This window comes from Schistocerca piceifrons, chromosome 10, assembly GCF_021461385.2.
Source record: "Schistocerca piceifrons isolate TAMUIC-IGC-003096 chromosome 10, iqSchPice1.1, whole genome shotgun sequence".
In the NCBI taxonomy this organism is placed as follows: Eukaryota; Metazoa; Arthropoda; class Insecta; order Orthoptera; family Acrididae; genus Schistocerca; species Schistocerca piceifrons.
Genome location: NC_060147.1, coordinates 31,423,343 through 31,447,543, shown reverse-complemented (window position 1 = coordinate 31,447,543; position 24,201 = coordinate 31,423,343).

Genomic DNA, 24,201 nt, shown 5'->3' with positions numbered 1-24,201 from the left:
TGCAACGAGTCGCGCGCACACACACACACACACACACACACACACCAGTTACAAATATGGGGCCCAGAGGAACCGACACACTTCCCAAAGAACGGAGGAAGACCGGACGTGCTCGACATAGCCATTACAAAGAATCTGGTGGGCTTTGTATCCGCGGCATCAGTAAACAGAATGTCGTCGGACCACAATCGCGTGCTTTCCGAGGTCGACATGGGAGAATAGCTCTCGATCCGACAACGGCATGCGACGTACAAGGGCATCAGTAAAGAGCAATTCAGCAACGCAGTAGCTGCTGAACTTGCCCAGACCCCGCCTCCAACTGCAGAGACCGCAGACCTGGCGCTAGACGACCTCACAAAAGTGATCCTACAAGCTGCTGAGGGAGCCACACCGCCTCCCGCGGGACCCACCCGCTCCAGGCAACTCCCTCCGCACTTGCTTGCGCAAATACGGCACAAAAACAGGATCACCAAAGAGTGGAAGCTCACCAGACACAGGGATGCACAGAGGTTACTCAATAGGTTACAGTGAGAGCTGAAAGCAGATCTCAATGTGTATCGCAACCAACAATGGTCGACAAGACTCTCAGCTCTCTAACTAGAAGACAACAGTTTATGTCAAGCCACCAAGCAGTTTACGAAAAGACGCGCGAAAATGCCACCACTGCATGGCGAACGTGGTCTGCTGTTTAGTCCAATCGACAAAGCTAACGCGCTAGCCGACGTGTTCGAAAAGCAGTTCAGACCAGCAGAAGTACAGGACAGAAAACACGGCGCAACAGTCCGCCGAGAACTGGCGGTGTTTGTGGAAGCTGACGACGATGACTACACGCCACTCTTCAGTACTGAAGACGTGGCGCGCTGCATCAAGTCCCTGCCCACCAGGAAGACCCCAGGACATGACCAGGTCACAAACAAATTACTGAATCTCCTCCCGCCTCTGGCGATCACCCACTTGACCGACATAGTCAACGAATTGATGCGATCACAAAAACTCCCCGTGCAGTGGAAGCACGCAGAAGTCATCGCGATCACGAAACCAGGAAAAGACCAGGTGTTCCTGCACCATTACAGACCAATTAGTCTACCGCCTACCCTCAGTAAACTTTACGAGCGCCTCCTACTTACCCCCATACAGGACCATATCACAAGAGAGCAGATACTGCCGAAATTCCTATTCGGCTTTCGGCAAAAACACTCCGCCCGCCAACAAACCATGAGGGTCGTTGATGCAGGCACAGACAGCTTCAACCGAAAGGGCTACTGCGGGCTTGTCTTGTTAGACGTAGCAAAAGCCTTTGACTCAGTCTGGCACACCGGGATACTACATAAGATGTACACCCTAGGCTTTCCCGGAAAGATCGTCAAAATCGTAAAAAAACTCTCTCTCCGGTAGGACCTCCTCTGTTAAGATCGATGGATCCCTGTCGACCAGGAGAAGTGCAGGCGTGCCCCAAGGTTCGGCGCTGGGACCCGTCCTCTACAGTGTCTACACTGCTGACATCCCTACGACTCAGCATGTACACTCTGCACAATATGCGGATGACACTGCATTCTTCTCCTGCTCGACAAACAGGAACCTGGTTACAAGGCGTCTGCAAACCGCCCTAAACAGGACGGAAGACTGGGCCAAGCAATGGTGCATCACAATCAATTCAGACAAAACACAAGCCATGCTGCTCACCAGACGCTATGGAAAACGCCGACCTCCAAGATGACCATACCAACTGCTGCAACTGCAGGGGCAGAACCTGCCATGGAAAAATTCTGCGAGGTACCTCGGTGTCACACTGGACAGGGCCTGACATGGAAGTGTCAGAGAGGAGCTTCGCAGAAAGGCTCACGCCAGGATGCAGGTTCTGTACCCTGTATTGAAAAGCATCAGTTCCGTCGATCCCGCAACAGGAGTATCGATCTACCGAAGTCTAATTCGACCGATACTGGAGTACGCGTGCCCTGTATGGGGCTATGCAGCAGGATCGACGGTAGATCGCTTACAGAAGGTACAAAATAGAGCGTTAAGACATGCCTTACACGTCCCCACGCGCTTCCCTGCGGCAGACCTCCATGAAGCTGCAGACATTGAGCCGTTATCAACAGGTTTCTGTGCCCTGGCACGAAACTCGCAAAACGAACTCATCAACACCCTTAGGCAATACGAGCAACAAAGGGAGAAATATAAACGACCCAAGTCGCTACTCCTACAGTAGTAGAATGAGATAAAGTAAAACTCTCAAAAACCAGCAACTAACATAAGATCAGCACATATAACATCACCCAAAAAAGAGGAGGAAATGTCCAAATGCGACAAAAACCTCCAATAACACTCCCTCTTAAGCAATAGGACAAAAAGAGAGAAGCAGCCACTCGCTGAGGCCAATCCAAAACGAAACGAAATCAAGACCACACATGACAAAAGCAAGATAAACGAACAGAAATACAGGGAAATACTCACCAACAGCCTCCCAGCTCCCAACAACATCAATACAGTAGAAGAACTCGAAGAATACAATGATAAACTCACCTCTGCAATAACGCAAGCAACAGAAGAAGCAGCACCTGAAAACAGAATACCAGGATACCAACAAATCCCCTCTCATATATTCGAAAACATCATGCTAAAGCTAAAAGTATACAAACTAAAAAAAAAACAACACACACACACACACACACACACACAATACGACCAACACAAAACAGAATGGAACAGACTCAACACCCTAGTCAGACAACTCGCCGAATATAGAAACCAAAGATGGACACAAACCTGCAGAAGATTAGATCACAGACAGGCGGGACTTTTCTGGAAAACATTCAAACAAATTTGTGGCCACTCACACTCATCCGAACCACCTATTATAGACAACGGCACCATCATAACGCAAGACAAAGACAAAGCAGAGGTGTTCAAAAATGTGCTAGAGAACATCCACAAACTCCCGGAGGATGAAAGATTCGACCTAGAACACGAAAATATAGTGAACATGGTGCTACCAACATAATGTCCACCCCCACGGTATGCAATGCGAAAGACTCATGGAAGAAATTAGCAGCAAAGAAATCACAGAAGCCATTGGAAACGGCAAAAACAACGCGCCAGGACACGACGGAATCACTAGACAACAACTTCGATTGGCCCCACAAGATAAATTAACAACAGCAATGAAAAGCGTATTCAACCGAGCAATCACGCTACAAACCATCCCGAAAAAGTGGAAGACAGCAAAAGTGAAAATGCTACACAAACCCGGAAAACCACGTAATAACCCACCATCTTACAGGCCAATAACACTACTCCCAGTGATAGAAAAATGTTTCAAAACAATAATCACAAACCGAATCCAGAAATACTGCACCAAAAACTCATCCCAAAAATCCAAGCAGGCGTCCGAAAGGAACACTCAACGTCTCTGCAACAAAGTCACAGCAGGACTAAACCTATGCGACATCGCGTCGACACTGATGTTAAGACATAAGAAAGGGCCTTCGATTAGGTGTGGCACGCTGGCCTTTACTATGAGCTGCTGAAAATGGGGCTACCTCAAAATGTAATCTCCCTACTCAAAAACATAGTCGACGAAAGACCGACTAGAGTATATGTTAACGGCAAACCATCGAACATCATCTATCCAGAGGCGGGGGTACCACAAGGAGCCATACTTTCACCATTGCTCTACTCTCTATACACATACACCCCACAACTCACCAGGGCTAGCACTTTACGCCGATGATAGGGCATACTGGTGTCACTCTATGACAGCGGTAGGACTCTCCGAAATGACCACACAATACATCCAAAAACTACAGTTGTGGCTAGCAAAATGGAAAATACGACTGAATGCCCTCAAGAGCCAGCTTATAGTATTCCAGCACAGAAACAGAACAATGGATAGAAGCCAAAACCGGAAAGATACCACAGTGCAACTTTGGGGACAAATCATCACACCAAAAGACACGGGCAAATACCTAGGCATCACATTAGACAGGATTCTATCTTGGAACCAACATGTCACAGAAATACTAGCAAAAGCGCGGCGCAGAATGGGACTAATAAAGATCGTCAGTGGCAGGTGACATGGACCTAGCACCGAGACAATGCTGCACACATATAAGTCTTTCATCAGGCCAGTCCTAGAGTACACATCCCCAGTCTGGATGGCACACAACCCTACGAATTGCGCTGAACGTACCATGCAGCACAGGAGAAACAACAGTGTACAACCATGCTAGGATAGAACCATTATCGCAGAGATTAATAAAACTAAGCTATGGGATAGGACTAAATAGACTGAAAAGCAATACTCTAAAAACAGAAGAACTGAAAAAGGAATACCACACAGTAAATTTCCCGGCAATTTTATTGTTTCTGTTGGTTTGATTTCATCCATTCTCTTCTGTTGGGAGCAGGTGTTGTAGTATTCGTTGGTCCTTCTGTAGGTTCGCTATGTCTTCGTTTTGTGGTTCTTCTATGTCTATTGCTGCTATTATGGTCCGTGTTGTTATTGGGTATCTGTATGCCGGGAAGTAGAAACTACCACCTCCACCAAAAGGCGTATTCGTGGTGGGGTGCCACAGGGATTGGTTCTGGGGCCCGTTTTGTACAGTCTGTACACTGCGTACACACCAACGGCCCCCTGGTGCACACTGCACAGTAAGCTGACGATACAGCCTTCTACACGAGAAATGCGAACAAGGACCTGGTCATCCGTAGGCTACAAAAGGTTTTAAATGACACAAACTTGGGCCCGTCGCTGGCGCATCACCATCAACTCTGAAAAGACACAGGCTATGCTGATTACCTGCAGGCTCGGAAGGCGCGAACCTCCTCAATGCCACCCTCTCAATCTTCATCTAAATGGAACCCAACTCCCTGGCGCAGAACGGCCAAGTACCTTGGCGTAACCTTGGACTCTCATCTTACGTGGAAACCCCACATAGACGAGGTCCACAGGAAGGTCTGCGCCAGAATGTCCATCCTATTTCCAATCCTGAACTCAACCAGCTCCCTTCCCTGTCCAGTAGCAGTAAATGTGTACCAGGCCCTGATCTGGCCAGTAATGAAATATACAGGGCTATTACAAATGATTGAAGCGATTTCATAAATTCACTGTAGCTCCATTCATTGACATATGGTCACGACACACTGCAGATACGTAGAAAAAATTATAAAGTTTTGTTCGGCTGAAGCCACACTTCAGGTTTCTGCCGCCAGAGCGCTCGAGAGCGCAGTGAGACAAAATGGCGACAGGAGCCGAGAAAGCGTACGTCGTGCTTGAAATGCACTCACATCAGTCAGTCATAACAGTGCAACGACACTTCAGGACGAAGTTCAACAAAGATCTACCAACTGCCAACTCCATTCGGCGATGGTATGCGCAGTTTAAAGCTTCTGGATGCCTCTGCAAGGGGAAATCAACGGGTCGGCCTGCAGTGAGCGAAGAAACGGTTGAACGCGTGCGGGCAAGTTTCACGCGTAGCCCGCGGAAGTCGACGAATAAAGCAAGCAGGGAGCTAAACGTACCACAGCAGACGGTTTGGAAAATCTTACGGAAAAGGCTAAAGCAGAAGCCTTACCGTTTACAATTGCTACAAGCCCTGACACCCGATGACAAAGTCAAACGCTTTGAATTTTCGGCGCAGTTGCAACAGCTCATGGAAGAGGATGCGTTCAGGGCGAAACTTGTTTTCAGTGATGAAGTAACATTTTTTCTTAATGGTGAAGTGAACAGACACAATGTGCGAATCTGGGCGGTAGAGAATCCTCACGCATTCGTGCAGCAAATTCGCAATTCACCAAAAGTTAACGTGTTTGTGCAATCTCACGGTTTAAAGTTTACGGCCCCTTTTTCTTCTGCGAAAAAAACGTTACAGGGCACGTGTATCTGGACATGCTGGAAAACTGGCTCATGCCACAACTGGAGACCGACAGCGCCGACTTCATCTTTCAACAGGATGGTGCTCCACCGCACTTCCGTCATGATGTTCGGCATTTCTTAAACAGGAGATTGGAAAACCGATGGATCGGTTGTGGTGGAGATCATGATCAGCAATTCGTGTCATGGCTTCCACGCTCTCCCGACTTAACCCCATGCGATTTCTTTCTGTGGGGTTATGTGAAAGACTCAGTGTTTAAACCTCCTCTACCAAGAAAAGTGCCAGAACTGCGAGCTCGCATCAACGATGCTTTCGAACTCATTGATGGGGACATGCTGCGCCGAGTGTGGGAGGAACTTGATTATCGGCTTGATGCCTGCCGAATCACTAAAGGGGCACATATCGAACATTTGTGAATGCCTAAAAAAACTTTTTGAGTTTTTGTATGTGTGTGCAAAGCATTGTGAAAATATCTGAAATAATAAAGTTATTGTAGAGCTGTGCAATCGCTTCAATCATTTGTAATAACCCTGTAGATGAGCTGTCTGGGGATACGCAGCAAAGCAGCACCTGGACAAACTCCAGAGGCTGCAGAACCGCACCCTCAGGAGGGCATTGCATTTACCTCTTTGATTTCACATAGATGATATGTGCGCCGCAAAATCCCACTCCTGAGAGAGCGTTTCCAAGATCTGGCAAGGGCCTTCTACGAGGGTTCTTCCAGATCAGGAAACTCCATCATCCACTCCCTAGGTCAGTATGACATGTCCAGCGACAAACACAAGCGCCCCATGACGATCTTCGACGATTAAATCTAAGAGAATATCCAATCCCTAATCCTGCTCCTTCCCATATAACACCAATCATCTCGCCAACCTCAGGCAAGTACCAGACACGAACAGAACAATAATCACACACACACACACACACACACACACACACACAGGGGAGTAAAAGCCGAAAGGCTACAAACTCCCACTCACACTTCCCCAAAGAAGGGAATGTGACATGAGTGCAGCACACTCGCTGAGCGGCAGTCGGGCGTTGAGCTTGTCTCCGTCAGTCTGTGACGCGAAGCCATAGGCCGCCCGCTTGGATGGGTGACAAACCAGCGGTGTTTTTCGGATGCGCCTTTATTATGGCGTAGACGAGCACTCGCAGCGAACTGCTGCTGTTGAGCGAATCTTCGGCTGCGATGTCAAGTTGCAGTGACGCTTTGGGGCCCCAGCAGCCCGCTGCTGGTGGCAACGATGCCGTCTCTTTGTTACCGCCGGCCGCTTTCCCGATCGGCTCGAGCGCCTCAGCTGCCGCAGAGAACAGCTCTGCTCCTCCGAGTTATAGGGCAATTACAGGTCAGGACCTGGTCTCTGGCCAGTGTCCCGCGCCTCATAGAGTCAGTTAGGACCAAGTTCTGCCGCCGGAAACCTAACGGTGACGGCAACGAAGGCGGCGACTGGTAGTCCCACGACCAGCTTGCAGCCGCGACACACACGTCCGACAACTCGGTCTAGACCTCGAGGCAGAGCTAGCTAAGCGAGCGTCGCAGACACTGACAGAAGCCAGCAAACCACCCCCACCATACACCTAGCCCAGCGGCCGCTCACCACTAACGGAGAAACGCCCATGGAAGCCTCCTCCCCTCCAACTCCCAAGTCCAGTCTGCAGCCAGTAGCGGCAGCTGAGTGCCCGTCACAAGGCCCTCAGCCCAGCACTTCTGAAAGTAGTGCAAATGCCCTACAGCCCACAGGATTCGTGGAACAAACGTTAGGCCTGCTAACGCAACTGCTCCATGAAATCTGGCAACAGAACACCCAAATCCTTACTGCCATAAACTTGGTACTTTAAGTGTCGCATAACAATGAGACTACAGCAGAGGAATCCTCCTCTCAGTGATGGATAGACGATCCCACATCCAAGGACTAAGAATGTGCGTCTTCAATGCAAACGGTATCGTCAGACAAAACAACGAGTTTCGAGAATTCCTACACGATGAAAACATATGTATGTATGGTGGCCAAGACACACCTAAAACCGGGTGTAACGGTATCGGTACCCAATTACAACTGTTACAGCACCGATCGGCCCACCGCTGGGGCGGGGGTAGCAACATACGTCAAACGCGGAATCCCCCATCATCAGTTCCACCCACCAGCAACTAGGCAAATAGAAACAGTGGCAATAGAGATTGCAACAGACAGTGCCGAAAGCACACCAAAGAAGATAGAAGCTGTGGTACCACAAGGCTCTGTGCTTGGTCCCCTTCTATATCTCTTCTATACAAACGACATAATGAAAGCACCAAGAGGAAATATAGCTCTGTATGCAGACGATACTGCGCTATACCACAGTGGCAGAAATCTGAACTACATTGTGGCCAGCCTGCAACGCCACTTGGAAGATGTCATCAAATGGTGTAACATCTAGAAGACCAAGATCAACCCAGACAAATGTCTGGCGATAATACGAGGGTTATTCCAAAAGTAAGGTCCGATTCGCCGTAACTATTGAAATTTGGCGCCAATGACAAAACACGCATGCGCGCCGACTCCCGGCAAGCCTTGCGCGTCAAACGCCGCCATTCGCTTTGTTACTGTTGCTGAGTGTAGTTCACAGTGTCACTTTACAATGTTTAAGACAATTGATCAGCCCGCCGATTGTGAAGTAAGGGCAGTGATACGGTTTTTGTCTGCAAGAAACAATTCAGCGGCGGAAATCCATCGGCAGATTACTGAAGTGTACGGTCCTAACATAATGAGCGACAGTAAAGTGCGCAAGTGGGTGCGAGCTTTTAATGAAGGACGGGATAATGTGCACGATGAACCACGGTGTGGCCGACCATCAGTGATTTCAGACGATTTGGTCAATGCGGTTGACAAAAAAATTCGTGAAGATCGCCGATTCACTATTACAGACGTAGACATGCATTTTCCGAATGTGAGTAGAACAACTTTGTACAGAATTGTGTCTGAACATTTGAAGTTTCACAAATTGTGTACCCGTTGGGTTCCCAGGCTGCTTACTGAGCCCCAACGAATGAAAAGAATGGCTTTTGCTCTTGATTTTTTGGAGCGATATCATAAGGAAGGTGACAGTCTTTTAGACAATGTTGTCACAGGGGATGAGACATGGGTTTCTCACATCACTCTAGAGTCTAAACGTCAGTCAATGCAATGGCGTCACACGTCATCGCCAGTCAAGGTCAAGGCAAAGCAGACAATCTCAACACGTAAGGTTATGGCGACTGTGTTCTGGGATAGACGTGGAGTATTGTTAGTCGACTTTATGGAGAGAGGAACAACGATTAATAAAGCCGCCTACTGCGCTACCCTGACTAAACTTCGACGTGCAATCCAGAATAAGCGACGTGGTCTTTTGTCGTCTGGAATCTTGTTGTTGCATGACAATGCCAGACCCCACACTGCAAATGAAACGCAAGCTCTGATCAAGAAATTTGGATGGGAACAGATGGACCATCCTCCTTACAGTCCGGACCTGGCGCCAAGTGATTTCCACCTGTTCCGTTACTTAAAGGAGTTTCTCGGCGGCAAGCGCTTCGACACAGATGATGAAGTGAAAGAAGCAGTTAAGGACTGGTTATCGTCACAGGCGGTCGATTTCTATAACATGGGCATTCAAAAGCTTGTTGAACGATGTGACAAATGTTTAAATAAGTATGGAAGTTATGTAGAAAAATAGATAAAGATGTAAGGAATGTAAATAAAACAATTGTTTTGAAAAAACATTTTAGTTTTGATTTTTTTTTATAACCGGACCTTACTTTTGGAATAACCCTCGTATTTACATCAAAACGTAAGCCACCTCTCAGAAACGTAACCGTAAACAATTAGCATTTGCAATGGAGAGAGACAATCCAGTACCTAGGCTTTGAACTAGATAAACACCTGACGTTCAAACAACATACAAGCGAGGCATGCAACAAAGGATCCGGACGCTTCTACCAGCTGTACCCCCTGCTTAAAGGAAGGGTTCTTATAACTGCAACAAAAATTAAGACCTGGAAAACAATCATTCTGCCACTCATAGTATACTGATCAGAAGTATGGCATCACACAAATTTAACAAAAATCGAAACACTACAAAATAAAGCACTTTGAATCATAGCCGATGCAAATAGGTATATCAGCAATGAAGAAATCCGAAATATTTTATAACACCCGACCATCTATCACATCATCCAATAGAAATCCATCAACTTCTACGAGAGTTCACGCACATCACGCTATCATCTCATTAACACCCTTGGCAGGGAAATCCACCCCCAAGTAAAAACTCCAAAAACAACCATCGGCCGAATCTTTAGAATTTAGGTGAAAGTGCCACCTCCTTACAATCAGCACCATCAAAATCCCTCGCAAGCAAATCCTACCTACATCACTCCCTAGAAATGGAGACCCTAAAATAACTCCCAAATAAATCCCAAGTTCCGAAACCCTGATTTGACAGCAGTTTGTGAGCAAAATTGTCGTTGCTGGTTGCGAGCTGTGGGTTGGCGCGTCTTGGTGCGCGTCTTCTTGCTGTCGCGGGTCGCTTTTCCGTCCGGTTCGAGCACTTCGGCTGCGACAGGTACTCCTGCTGCCGCAGAGACTAGCTCTGCTCCACCCAAGAGTAGGGAAATTACAAGTCAGGGCCTGGTCGCTGGCCAGTTACCCGCGCGTGATAGGCCGATTAGGGTCGGATCCGCCTGCTTGAGACCGAACGGTGCCAACAACGGTATCGACCTACACTCCCCTGGCAGCCTCTTCCACCCGTCCCCCGTCAAGGTGCTACCACCTGTGATTCTTACGATCACAAGTCAAGAAAATTTCCCCGGCAGTTACGTGGTCCACAGGACTGATCAGACGAACCGCCAAAGGGAAATAAGCTCGAAATCCAGGTTCCTACTTGTACTGTCTGCCATCGGGTTCCCCTAAATGGCAGGCAGCACCACATAACAGCCACGCTATGAGGGAAACAAACCAACAGCCAAACAGGCGAAGACATCAGGTAAACACGCCGAAGATTCCAGTCGATTAATAGGAACCTTTCCTTGCAGAGTTCGCCGCGACATATCCGGCCACGGATTCCTACGCTGGGTTTCTATTGGCTCCAGCTCTCTATATAGGCCCGGCCGGTCGAAGGCAGACGAGTCCGCCGAACACCAACAAGATTCCCGCACAACCCAACGGGAGACTACGCAATCTTGTCGTGCCATCCACGCAATCTTGTCGTGTTACCCTCACCTGCCACTCCAAAAGTGGTGGGAAAAGCGAAAGTGACGTGCCCACAACGCAGTGTCGCTGGCAGACTGTCCCCCCCTAAGTGTAGGGTAGACGCGTACCAGGGCCGGTGGCACTGCCCAGTAACCCGCGTATGACATATTAGGCTGACTCAGGGCGTGGAAACGAATAACGGTGCCAACTAAGCGCTCCTGAGTCGGACTCCCACAAGCGACCGCACAGAGACTAGACCTGACAACAACGACCACCATGTACTCTGACAAGGCGAGACTGCCCACCCCACCCAACCTACAGCAACCACCTACACCCTCCTCAACTGTCAGGTCTTCGCAACCAAGCCCATCGACCGAGAACAGGGGCAAGCGCCTCCAACTCGAGGATCTAAGAACTGTCACATATGAAATACAATTCCTCCCTGACGATTCAGCAACAGAGAGGAAGCAAACTCTCTTCATCAACAAGTTCTTCAAACAGGAAACGAGAGATGCCATCAAGGACCTAAAGGTCAGACGAGATGGTATCGCCCTCATCAAAATTGCTAAACTTGGAGAAGAAACCCATCTACAAAAGCTATTTAGGCTCCACCTACATCACAAAATAGTAGTGCGACAACTCTGTCCTCGTGAACCAAGAGACAGACAGCCCAGGCGTGAACAAGGCAGGCCCTCCCTATCGGCAGTAATCAAAAAGGTTCCACACGATGTTGACGACCAAGAAGTCCAGAAACAACTTCAAGATCAAGGCCTCACCATTGAGAGGGCTTGGCGAATCAAATCTCGTGCCAGGAATGGCCCCACCAAAATGATCCGTGTAATAACGAGGGACCAAGAGACCCTCGACAGAATTCTAACTCAAGGAGTTGTCATCGACTATTCACGAAAAGAAACAGAACCCTCCAATTTCCCCCCACCTCAACCTGACCAGTGTGGCCTATGCCTATCATTTGAACTAAAAACTGTGTAAGCAAGCCAAAATGCCCTCAGTGCAGTGGAGACCACTCCCTCTCCCAATGCAACAGCCATGGCGCTGAAAAATGCGCCAACTGCGAAGGTCTCCATTCAGCACTCTCCTACAGCTGCCCACTGCGCCCGTAGGAGGCTCCGAAGCCAGAGCTTCAAGCCCCCATCAAGCTAATCGACGAGCCAGCGCAGATCGCAGTGGAGGACATCCAGCAGTAGGCGGTGCTGAAAGCAGACTTCCTGATGGTCCTAGCCGGCACCCTGATTAACGTGTTTCAGGACAGGAAGGAGGAGATCATAAAAACAATTAACCAGGTCGCTTTTCAAGCCCTGAAAAAAACAATAAAAGCCACACAGACAGGATGCAGGCTGCACATCACAGTTAAAGATCAGTGGCACCCGCAAACAAGACTACTCAGCACACATGATGACACACTACACGGACCACCAGAAGACACTCAAAATAGAACTCCCGACGACACCACACACCCCGCCCACCTACCAGAAGTTAAAACAGCAGGACAACAACACTCCAAGACTAATACATGGATAACACTGCTCACACTCACACAAACTTCCTCCTCGTAAATGCGAGGGGGGTAGTAAACAGACGAACTCTGCTGATGCATACACTCATAAATGACCACATACATGTAGCGGGCGTGGCCGAAACCTAGCTGAAAGAGGTAAGGGACTGCAATATCCCTAAATTCAACTGCTTTCGTAAAGATAGGGCTGACGGTTGAGGAGGCGTAGCTCTTTACGTCCTAAACTCGATACCCGCCACCGAAATCCGCCTCTCCCCAGCACTCCAAAACCAAGAGGCGATAATGGTTAAAAATCAGGGGAACTAACAGACGAACAATCACAGTGGCATGCCTATACAACCCCCCCCCCCCTCCCACTACAATTCCTACAACACCTGCAAACCTTGGACAAATTCATTCTCTTAGCCGACCTCAACGCCAGACAACCCCAACTCCGAGACAGGACAGAAAACCAAAACGGACGCACACTCTTTGACATCCTAGCGACGCCACCAATAGACCGCCTTCCCATCTATGAATACACCTTCATAGGGCACAACGGACAGTCTGCCCCCGACCATATCCTGTTTAGCCCCACACTGACGGACACCATCACCTCCCCAAAGATTGGCAATCCTATAACGAGCGACCACCTACCACTCACCGTCTCCACAGAGGCACTCAACCCCCCACTAGAAGTACCATCCGCAACTACTCAAATGCTAACTGGGAAAGGTATGGCGAAGTCATCACAGACCAACTAAACTTCCCAGTTAGCATCACTGACGACAATGACTTACTGCTAGTGACCAGACGCCTTGAAGACGCAATCAAACAAGCCACCGACGAAGCAATTCCGACAAAAATCATAAATAACTGGAGACCAACTATCCCCCGTGAGGCCCTACAGCTAACGCAACAAAAGAAACGACTACGCAGAGAGATAAGACGTACGAACAACCCAGATCTAAGACGACTTTGGAACAGACTAAACAACAGAGTCAGAAACATAATATCCACACACAAACACAGCCGGACGACACCTGCAAACAACTAAACTACAGGAGTGGAGGCAAATTATGGAAAAAATTCAGGACACTAAAGGGACAACGACGAACTACTGAACTCACCTTAATAACAAACAACGAACCGACAACAGACAAACGAGAACAGGCCACCATCTTCAAACAGGTACTGCAGGTGGTCTACTCCTTTCCCATTATTCTTATAAACAAAGGCATTTAACGAATAATTTCGCCATATTGTCTTGTGATTTTGATTCGGTGAGTGTGTACTCCACTACTGGCCATTCAAAAGTCCAGCCCGCAGTTTGGCAGAAAAATGGCCGCCGTATCGTCCGGTTGGCCACTCTCTCCCCATACAGGCTCTCTAGCTACCATGATCCTTTGCGAGTTCAAGTGTCTCGGGTCACGCTCAACTACAGGATCAAACGATAGATGACTCTACGGTCACGTTACCATGATCCTTTGCGAGTCCATGCTGCCGGCAAATCTGCTGCTCGAGTGCTCGTGCTTCAGGCTTGGGTGATTTTTTGTTGTGTGTAGTTGTGTTAAATATGGAGTTCGTAGTGAAGTCTGAGAAATGTGAAGAGAGTTTTACCAGCCTTCAAGCATGTGCGTCCCATGTCAAATGGGTCCACGAAACACCATTTCATTACCAGTGTGTTGTGTGTTTGCAAAGTTTTCGCGATTCACATAATTTAAACAGGCATGTTAAGGTCCACGAGAACGAAACTTGCAAATATACATGCCCAGTTTGTGAGTGCAAAATCGATAAGAAGGGTGCTCCAGAACATTTTTTGCAGCACGGTCTTCCCATGGAAATGGAGACCAAAATTTAGTAATAGTGCAACGTTCGAACAGTGGAAGACAAAAACTGAAAAGGAAACGAATTCCAAGTTTATTAAGCAACGTGGTCAAAATACTAATCAACAGGACATTATAATAAATGAATACTGTTGCCACCGGAGTTGTGTTTTCACATCAGAGAGCCAAGGGTTTCGTGCGGTAAAGGTCCGAGGTTCCAGTAAAATTGATGCTTATTGTCCAGCAGCAATAATGACACAGACATTAACCAGTGGGGAGATTATTGTAAATTTACAGAAAACTCATGTAGGGTATGAGAGAGAAGTTGGCAGGCAGTCGCTGACAAAAGAAGAAAAGAAAGAATTTGCTTCTAAGATTGCAATGTGGGTAACCACTAGAAGACATTCTCGACGAGATAGGGGCTGGTATTGAAGGTACAATGTGCAGGAGAGACTTAACTACAAAGAAAGATCTGCACAAAATCGTTCAGTTGTACAATTTTGTTAAGTTGTATAAGCCACAAGGCAGCGCACTGCCCGAGTTCCCTCAGATTGACAAAAATGATTTTTGTTTGATTTTGTCACATGACAGTCAAATTGAGTTACTGAAAAAATACAGCAACGATGTGATTTGCATTGACGGCACACATGGTACAAACAGCTACAGTTTCCAGCTGTATACTTTATTAGTGTTAGACGATTTACGGGAAGGCTTTCCATGTGCCTTCATGATATCTAGCAGGAGAGACACAGTAGCTATGCAAATTTATTTTCGCTCCATAGTAAGTGCATTAAGTGAGGAATCCATAAACCCGAAGTGGTTCATATCGGACATGGACGATTGTTTCTTCAATGTTTGGATTGCTGTGTGGGGTCCCAGAGCTAGTCAGCTGTACTGCTCCTGGCACGTCGACAGAGCGTGGAGGCAGCATATTAACAAAATCGAAGGCCAGGAAAATCAGATTGCATCATACAAGAAAAATAAAACGCTAAAGTTCGAAAGAGAAAGTAGAACTTTCGAAATTATGAGACGTAATCTGAGAAAGGAATTACGCTCAGAGAGGGAAACTCACAGCGTTGCTGTATATTTTGAGAAATTTTTAAGTCAGACCGATCGGTGGGCGTATTGTTACCGACTGAATGCAGGAATCAAGACAAATATGGCATTGGAAAATCTACACAGAAATTTGAAACATATATATTTGATAGGGAACGACGTAAAGCGTTTAGATAAAGGGATTCATGCCCTTATGAGATTTCTGGCCAGCAGCCAGGGACGCCGCTCGGAGTGTTCGACGAACTGCGCCAACTGTTTGCGGGCTGCAGCCTGTCAAACGTCATCACAATTAGGGACACACAAGCGCGCGTGCGGGCTGCGCCTGATGGCCTCAGTAAATTCGTGGCCCTTGCAGAGGGAGCTATGACATTATTCAACACATTTAATGGATCCCCTAGATCCAGGAATTTCACAATTTTAAACTTTAACGCCAACAGCGTAAAACCCCAAAAACACGTACTTGAGGAGTTTCTAGATCGGCATGCGATCGATGTTGTGTGCCTGACGGAAACCCACCTTAAGCCCGAGGACCGCTTTTCCGTGCGAAATTATTCCATTCATAGAATTGACTGCGTAGGCCGCGAACGCGGCGGGGTAGCGGTCCTCGTAAAAGGCAGAAGGTGTTTCCGCACAGTGGACCTACCGCAGACACACAGCATCGAGGCAGCCGGTACAGAGATAAAAATTTTAAAACACCGCATACAGCCTGCAATCACCCCCCGGGCACCACCATACTGCAACAGGACCTTCACGCTCTGCTGGGTAGTGGCGTTCGTGTGATTGTGGGAGGGGACCTAAATTCGAAACATAGGGCCTTTGGCTGCCGCGCCGAGAACAGAAGTAGTGAGAGATTTCATAGACTCGTCGAGAGGCGTGCCGCCCTCCGTGTCATCGCACCTGACGAGCCTATGCATATCCCTGTGGACCCGACAGAGAATCCAGATACCGTGGATATTTTTGTCGTAAAAAACTTTGCTATCAACGGGACAGTCACTGTGCACTACGAGCTGAATTCTGACCACAACCCGGTCGTTCTGGACATAGCCAGTGTCGAAGACGAAGCCGGGAGGATGGCAAAAACAGAAGCGATAAACTGGGACCGATACAAGTACCTGGTGGGTGAGCACGAGGAGGAAATCCCGCAGATGGAAACGAAAGAAGAAGTTGATGAAGCTATAACGAATTTCACAGATGTCCTCCATGCCTGTGCTCGCGCTACGAGCGTCAGGCTCACCACAGAGCCTCGCGCCAGGGACCTGCCCCCTGACATCTGGGACCTCATAGTCGCCAAACGCAGGTTGCGTAAGCTGTGGCAGCGTCATTGCGACCCAGCTGACCGTCGCCTGCTGCGGCGGCTGGAGGACCACGTGGAACTCCGACTACAGGAGCCGCTGCTGGGAAGAGATGTTACAAACCGCCAAAACAGAGAGCAGTAGACGCAAGATCTGGCAAACAGCCCGGCAGCGGAAAGCCCCCACCAGAGAGAACAGGCCACTTCACGGCGGGAACGGTCTAGTGTACGAAGATCAAGATAAGGCAGAAATAATGGCATAGTCACTAGAGTCACAATTCCGAATTCACGTCATCGACGACGACGAGAGTGATAGGCAGGAAAGAATAGTCATCGGACGAGTGACTCAGATTAGAAATACGCGCCCAAATACAGAATTCATGCCCGTAAACGAGCCGACAATAAGTGCACTTATCAAGCGACAGGGAAACCACAAGACTCCTGGCCCTGACCCCACTCCTAAAGCACCTTCCGCCTCCTGCCATAAGATTTCTGGCAAGCGTCTTCATCGCTTGCCTAAAACTCACCCACTTCCCCACAGCGTTGAAAACTGCTAAGGTAATCACCCTCCCCAAACCTAATAAAAACCTGCTCCTTCCAGAAAGTTATAGACCCATTTCCCTACTCAACGGCATGAGTAAAATACTCGAGTTGCTCATCCTGTCACCCCTCCAACATTTCCTTACTAAAAACAACATCTTGATGCCTGAACAGCTTGGATTCCGCGCTGAGCACTCCACAACCCAGCAATGCCTACGCTTGGTAGAGCACATCTGCCTAGCCAGGGCAAAGAGAGAATCTACAGGAGCAGTGTTTGTGAATGCAGAGAAGGCATTTGACCACATCTGGCACGATGACCTAATATATAAACTAGATCAAATAGGGTGCCCAGGGCATCTCATAAAGATCATCGATTCATTCTTGCAGAGCGTCAATTCTTCGTAAGAAGTGGATCAAGATCGAGCCAGACACGACCGATTGCGGCCGGAGTTCCGCAAGGTTCGGTCCCGGGTCCCGTTCTATACTCAGTCTGCAAGAAGGTTGGCGGAGATATCGCTCTCTACACTGACGATACGGCGATCTATAGGAGGTGTCGTAACCTTGCGTTCATACGGCGAAAACTGCAAGAACATCTTGATGTCATCACCCAGTGGTGTAACGTGTGGAAGATCAAAATAAATCCAAGCTATATACTTTACGACCAAGCTAAAACTCCCGGACCAACAACTCACCATTGATGGTTGGGACCTAGCCTGGCGTAACTGCATCACATATCTTGGGCTCAAAATAGAAAGGCGCCTCACGTGGCAACAACATATTAAAGCAGCGAACAAAGGCTGCGCACTTCTGCCGCAGTTGTACCCCCTTCTGAAGAGTGATGGCCTCACCTTAACTTGTAAAATGCTTCTATGGCGCCAGCTCATGCTATCAGCCATCTTATATGGCTCGGAAGTATGGTCGATGGCGTCAGACACCACACTCGCTAGACTACAGCGACTCCAAAACAAAACTTTCCGTGTCATCACAGGTGCTGACAGATACGTCCGCAACACACAAATAAGAGAATTTTTAGGTCAACCAGTCATCTATTCCCTCATAAAGGAAAAGTCTATCAAACTTTATGAGGAGGCAAAAACATCGCCCCACCATCTCATTCAAAATTTAGACCGCGAACACCCCTATTTCCATCATAGATGCTCAAAATTAACACTTACGCGTCACTTTAAGGACATTTAGAAAACAAACACACACACACACACACACACACACACACACACACACACACACACACACATTCACACAACCCAATATCTCATTTTCATGAACCCCAAGCGCATTACTTGAAGTCAGACGGGCACAGCCCAGCGGCACTTCGGTACCCTAGGTCAACCTGAAAGCCTGTGCAGGGTGCTGTGGCGAGAACGCCGCGGCACGAAAATGGCCGCAACGGGTGACCAGCGGTACGCGGCGGACGCCGATGCTGAAACTCAGACTAATCCCAACACAAGCCTAGAAACAGACTAGGACGGTTTCCAGAGGCCAAAAAGATCAGCTGGCCGCTCCCCTGTGCTGGACACAACTGCCCCTGTAGCGATGAGCAACAGGTTCTCCCCCATAAAATACACCCCCCCCCCACGCGCACACACGAAAATACACTGAACACAACATAGCCAACCACCACCGACGAAGACACAGAGGAGAGACGTTATCGGATCCTTTCTCATGCCATCCATTACGAGAACACGTACAAAGAGTTGTACGATAATATAAACAAAGTTCTAGGGGGAAAACAAATTCACAGCCAAAGCAACCGGGGATGACCAGGTCAAGGTCACCGTGAATACAGTTGATGACTACCAAACGGTGAAGGCGATGCTAAAGAAAACAAAACTCATTTCTACATCTTCCCAATAGCAGCAGAGAAACCAATAAAAATCTTATTACGCAGCATGCCGCACAAAACCGACACAGGGGACAAAGGAATACTTGGAGATATATATTTGAAATCAGCTCAGTCATTAAAACAAATACGAGAAGACCGTGGCCGTTACACACTGTCATTTTGCCAGACTCCGCCCAGAACAGAAAAATATGGGAAGTCACAAGGATAATGGCGGTGACAGTCACGCCGGAGAAACTAAAGAAAAGATCGGGCCCAGGGCGATGTTTCAATTGCCAAAAGGTAGGGCACATGGCTCGGGATTGCGACATGCCTATGAGGTATGTCAGGTGCGGTGAGAATCACAAATACAAAGAATGCCCGCTACCGCAGGGAGAGGGAACGGAGCATTGCTGCAATTGTGCAGGCGCGCATCCTGCCAGCTACTTGGGGTGACCGGAATATCTTAAGGTTAGGGACCGCCTAATGGGAAACAACCAACAACAGCAAGGGCAAAGCATCACACCGTACCTCCACCACTGCCAAGCCGACAACCACGACCTACAGCCACAAGGTTCTTCCCGTCTAGGACGTAATCCTCCACCGTCAGTGCCCCAACACATCCTCCTCTACCCAACCACAACCAGATTCCTGCCAACGGAGGATTGCCTAGTTAAGCCCCCCCCCCCCTCTTACTCACTACAGTCCAATCTGTGTGAAACGTCACAGAATTTCTCAGTAGATCAGCTTGCAGCGTCCATAAAGGCCCTGCAGGTATAGGTAAACCAACTAGCTAGTATCCTGGCCACCATGACAACACCCCGCCAAACACACATCGGCAGCAAAGCAGTGGCCCCCTTCGGCGATGGTATCAGAAAACCCCACCCCTCGACATGGATAGAAGACCTAACATACAACGTCTAAAAATGTGCGCTCTTCAATGCAAACCGTCTATTCCAACAAGCCCTCGAATTCAGATGGCTGGTAGCGTGAGTTGCCGCAGGTACTCCACCTGCCGCCCCACCAACCCTCCACCCCCCCCCCCCCCCCCCCCCCCGAGAGGCGTAGGGCATATCCCAAGTCAGGGCCTGGTCGCTGACCAGCCACCCGCAATTGGTAGGCTGATAGGGTCGGTGTTGTTGCTGGATATGAATAACGGTGACAACGAAGGCAACACCTGACACTCCCTTGGCAGCTTGTCTCCCTTTCGGCGTCCTGACATGGATCCCTCAGAGATAGTAGGAGCTACAGTCGTTACCCTAGCAGGAGGCTCCCTAATCATAATTATTCAGATAATAGAGAGCGACACCAAGGAGCACTCTGCAAAAGCCTTTGATACGGTCTGACACACAGGATTACTGTATAAGCTATATACACAAGGATTCCCTGGGGCATTGATAAAACTACTACGAAGTTACCTTACAGGACGACCATAAACGCTCCACCAAAAGGGACATACGAGCGGGAGTACCCAAGGGATCGGTATTAGGGTCCACTTTGTGCAACTGCTACACGGCAGACACCCCCACAGCCCTGCATGTCAAAAATGCACAGTTCGCGGTCGACACCGCCTTCCTCTCACTCAGTGGGAATCGCAATGTCGCCACCGCGCGCCTTCAGTGCATCCTAAACAAAACGGAGGCATGGGCCAAAAAGTAGCGGATCACGCTCAATGCCGACAAGACTCGAGCAATAATGTTTATGAAGAAGCTAGGGAAAAGATCTCCCAGATACCGACCTCCCCCTGTGCTGACTTTCCAACACAGGAATCTACTGTGGAGGAACTCAGCACAGTACCTCGGGGTCACGTTAGATAAACGCCTCACTTAGCAAACGCATATAGGTAATCTAAGAAAAAAGGCAAGCACCAGACTGCAGGTTCTACATCCAGTCCTAAACGCTAGTAGCGGCCTTTCCGGCGACCTAGGGATCAGGGCATACTGCAGCCTGGTCAGGCCCATATTAGGGTGTGTGCGCCCATTGTGGGGTTATGCAGCAAAATACTACCTAAAGAAGCTCCAAACTATACAGAATAGAGCACTTAAAAGAGCCATACACGTTGACACTCTGGTCCCTACAAAAGATCTCCACGATATAACAGGTCTAAAACCCCTACGAGAACGGTTGAAAGAACTCTCTATAGCATTTTACAGGCAAGTCCGCGGCTCACAAAATGAGCTTATTAGCGGTCTAGGGCAATACGACACCGTACAGTTTAGGCGCAAGAGGCCTACAATTCTTGCACTAGATGAAGATTAAAAACACACGAGAACCCCACAAAAAATACATAAAATATATGTCTAAAAACACATAAAACACTTTCAAAACCTAAAAACAACAAAAATCAAAAGCAAACAAAAACACGAAAACCGGCAATCTGCCCCACAGGACATACAAGAATCGTGTACACTGCACATACAGGACATACGCCAAATAGGCCAACAATAGTAAAACAAAACCCACTCTAGGCAGGAGGAAATGTCTACAGACAACCCCTCCACATTAAACCGGTTCTAAAGTATGAGGCCAAATACTAGTGAAAGCAGCAGCAGCTCTTTGGGTCATAGTCGCTTGGTGACAGCCGTACTGGGCGGTGATCGCCTGCTGGGCTGCACGAGCGCATACAGTACTGCACCAAGCCATAGGAACCCGCTTGCGCGATCAGTCGCTCGTTTGTCCGCGCAGATCTGCCGGACATTTACTTGCACTCAGGCTTCTGAGCTCCCGATTTTATTAAATTGGGAGCGTAGTTCCAAGAAGATTGGGGCACAGGCGGCTGATTTATCATCAGCTTGTGGGCAAAATTGTCGTTGCGTGTTGCGACCTGTGCATTGGCGCGCGCCTTCTCGTTGGCGCGGGCCACGTTTGCGGTCGCCTCGAGCATCTTAGCTGCCGCGGAGATTATCTCTGCTCCTCCGAGTGTTAGGGAACTCAACACGTCAGGGCCTGGTCTCTGGCCAGACACCCGCGCGAGTAAGGCGTTAGGGTTGGTGCGCTGCTGGATACGAATAACGGTGCCAACGAAGGCAACGCCCAACACTCCTTTGGTGGCCCTTGACCCTGCCCCCATTTCCACACCCGGACGTGGAAGACACGGTGACACTAGAGGTTAACATGTCCTCAGGGACAGGTTTCACTATAGGACGAACCGACTAAAAGGGTTAGCAACCATCCTAAACAACCCACTAATCAACAACTTCCTCCCCCCACCTAGACCCCGAAGAGGAGTGGAAAATCATGGCAAGAGTAATTAGGGCGGAGAAACGTAGGGAACAAAGAGCAGATAAGCGTAGAGATCAGGAGAGGAAACAACTCCACCTGAAACAAAGGAAACTCCTTCCCAAACCCACAACAGAAAGTGCAGAAAAACCCAGAAAGCACTTGAAATTGCTTGATCTTTGATGCGGAGACTGATTTGTATTCACAGCGCCTCACACCAGATACTTCTCCTTCTGTCGTCCATTCTCCCCAATGCAACTTCTCCCTCAAGTCACTCCCAGTCACCTGTGCTCGTCTCACATCAAACAGTTGCTCCTAATCAACCGTGCAGTGGCAGTGGACAACACGATTCTATCTCGCTCCGTCTACACGATTCAGCTCTGCTCCAAAAACCTCCAACATATACTGTTTTGCAGCCCTTTGCAAATACATTTGATTGCTAAGTGCATTATGTTAACAATAACATGTTTCTACGATTTGAGTAACATTTTTGTTTATACAGGGTGAAAAGTATTTAAACCGACAAACTCTTGGAGGTTGTAGGGGACATCAAAACAAATATTTTTCCCTAATGTCATTTTTTCCTATGAGGATTATTTAAACGGGTGGAGGGCGTATTACGCTCTTGAGTTGTTAGAGGCCGTATTACGATTTTCAGTTCTTAGCAACAATATCCTAATCGCCGTATCCCGCATCATACGAACTTTGCTGCTGTGTACCAACGTCTGCGTGAGACCGGGTCATTTAGCAGATTACCTGGACAGGGATGCCTTCGCACGGTAAGGACGCTGTAATTTGAAGAAGCTGTCTTGCAGCATGTGGAGCGGGATCCTTCAATCAGCACTACACGTAACATGGGGACGAATCAGAAGAATGTAAGAACAATCCTGCGAGAGCAATTGTTACGTCCATTTCACTTACAGCGTGTCCACAACCTGGAAACAGTTGATTATCCACCCAGAGCACAGTTTTCACAGTGGTACCTGGAACAGTGTGAAATGCATCCTACATTTTCATCATCTGTGTTGTTTACCGATGAAGCAACGTTCGGGGGTGATGAAGTCTTCAACATGCACAATTCGCATGTTTGGAGTGAGGACAACCCACACGTCACAGTTACTAGCGCTCATCAAGTGCGGTTCTCCGTTAATGTGTGGGTCGGTGTTGTTGGGGACTGTTTAATTGGGCCGTATATGCTACCTAGGCCATTAAATGGCAGGCACTATTACAATTTTGTCGCCAGAGCATTGCCAGAATAGCTGAAAGATATCCCGCTCCCTACAAGACAACGCATGTGGATCCAACATGACGGGGCGCCGGCACATTTGAGTCGTCGTGTGCGTCGATTCCTGGACCGACGGTTCCCAGAAAAGTGAATTGGCAGAGGTGGTCCTGTACCACGGCCTGCTCGATCCCCAGATATTTCCCCTCTGGACTTTGTGTGGGGAGAGATACGCAACCTTGTTTACGCAACTCCTGTTGCATCAGAAGAGGATCTGGTTGCCCGGATAGTAGCACCAAAAGGAACAATTCAGGAAACTCCTGCGGTGTTTGCCCGTGCCAGACAGAACATGATCCGACGGTGTAACCTTTGTTTACGTTTCAATGGAGACATTTTTGAAAATCAACTGTAATTGAAATTGGGTTGTCTTAATGTGTTGTCTCTTGGTCATAAAAAAAGGAAAAGTGTTTGTTGGTTTAATCAATTTGCCGCCAGAGAAATCTTCCTCTACCGGTTTAAATACTCCTCATAGGAAAAAATGACATTAGCGAAAAATATTTGTTTTGATGTCCCCTACAACTTCCCAGAGTTTGTCGGTTCAAATACTTTTC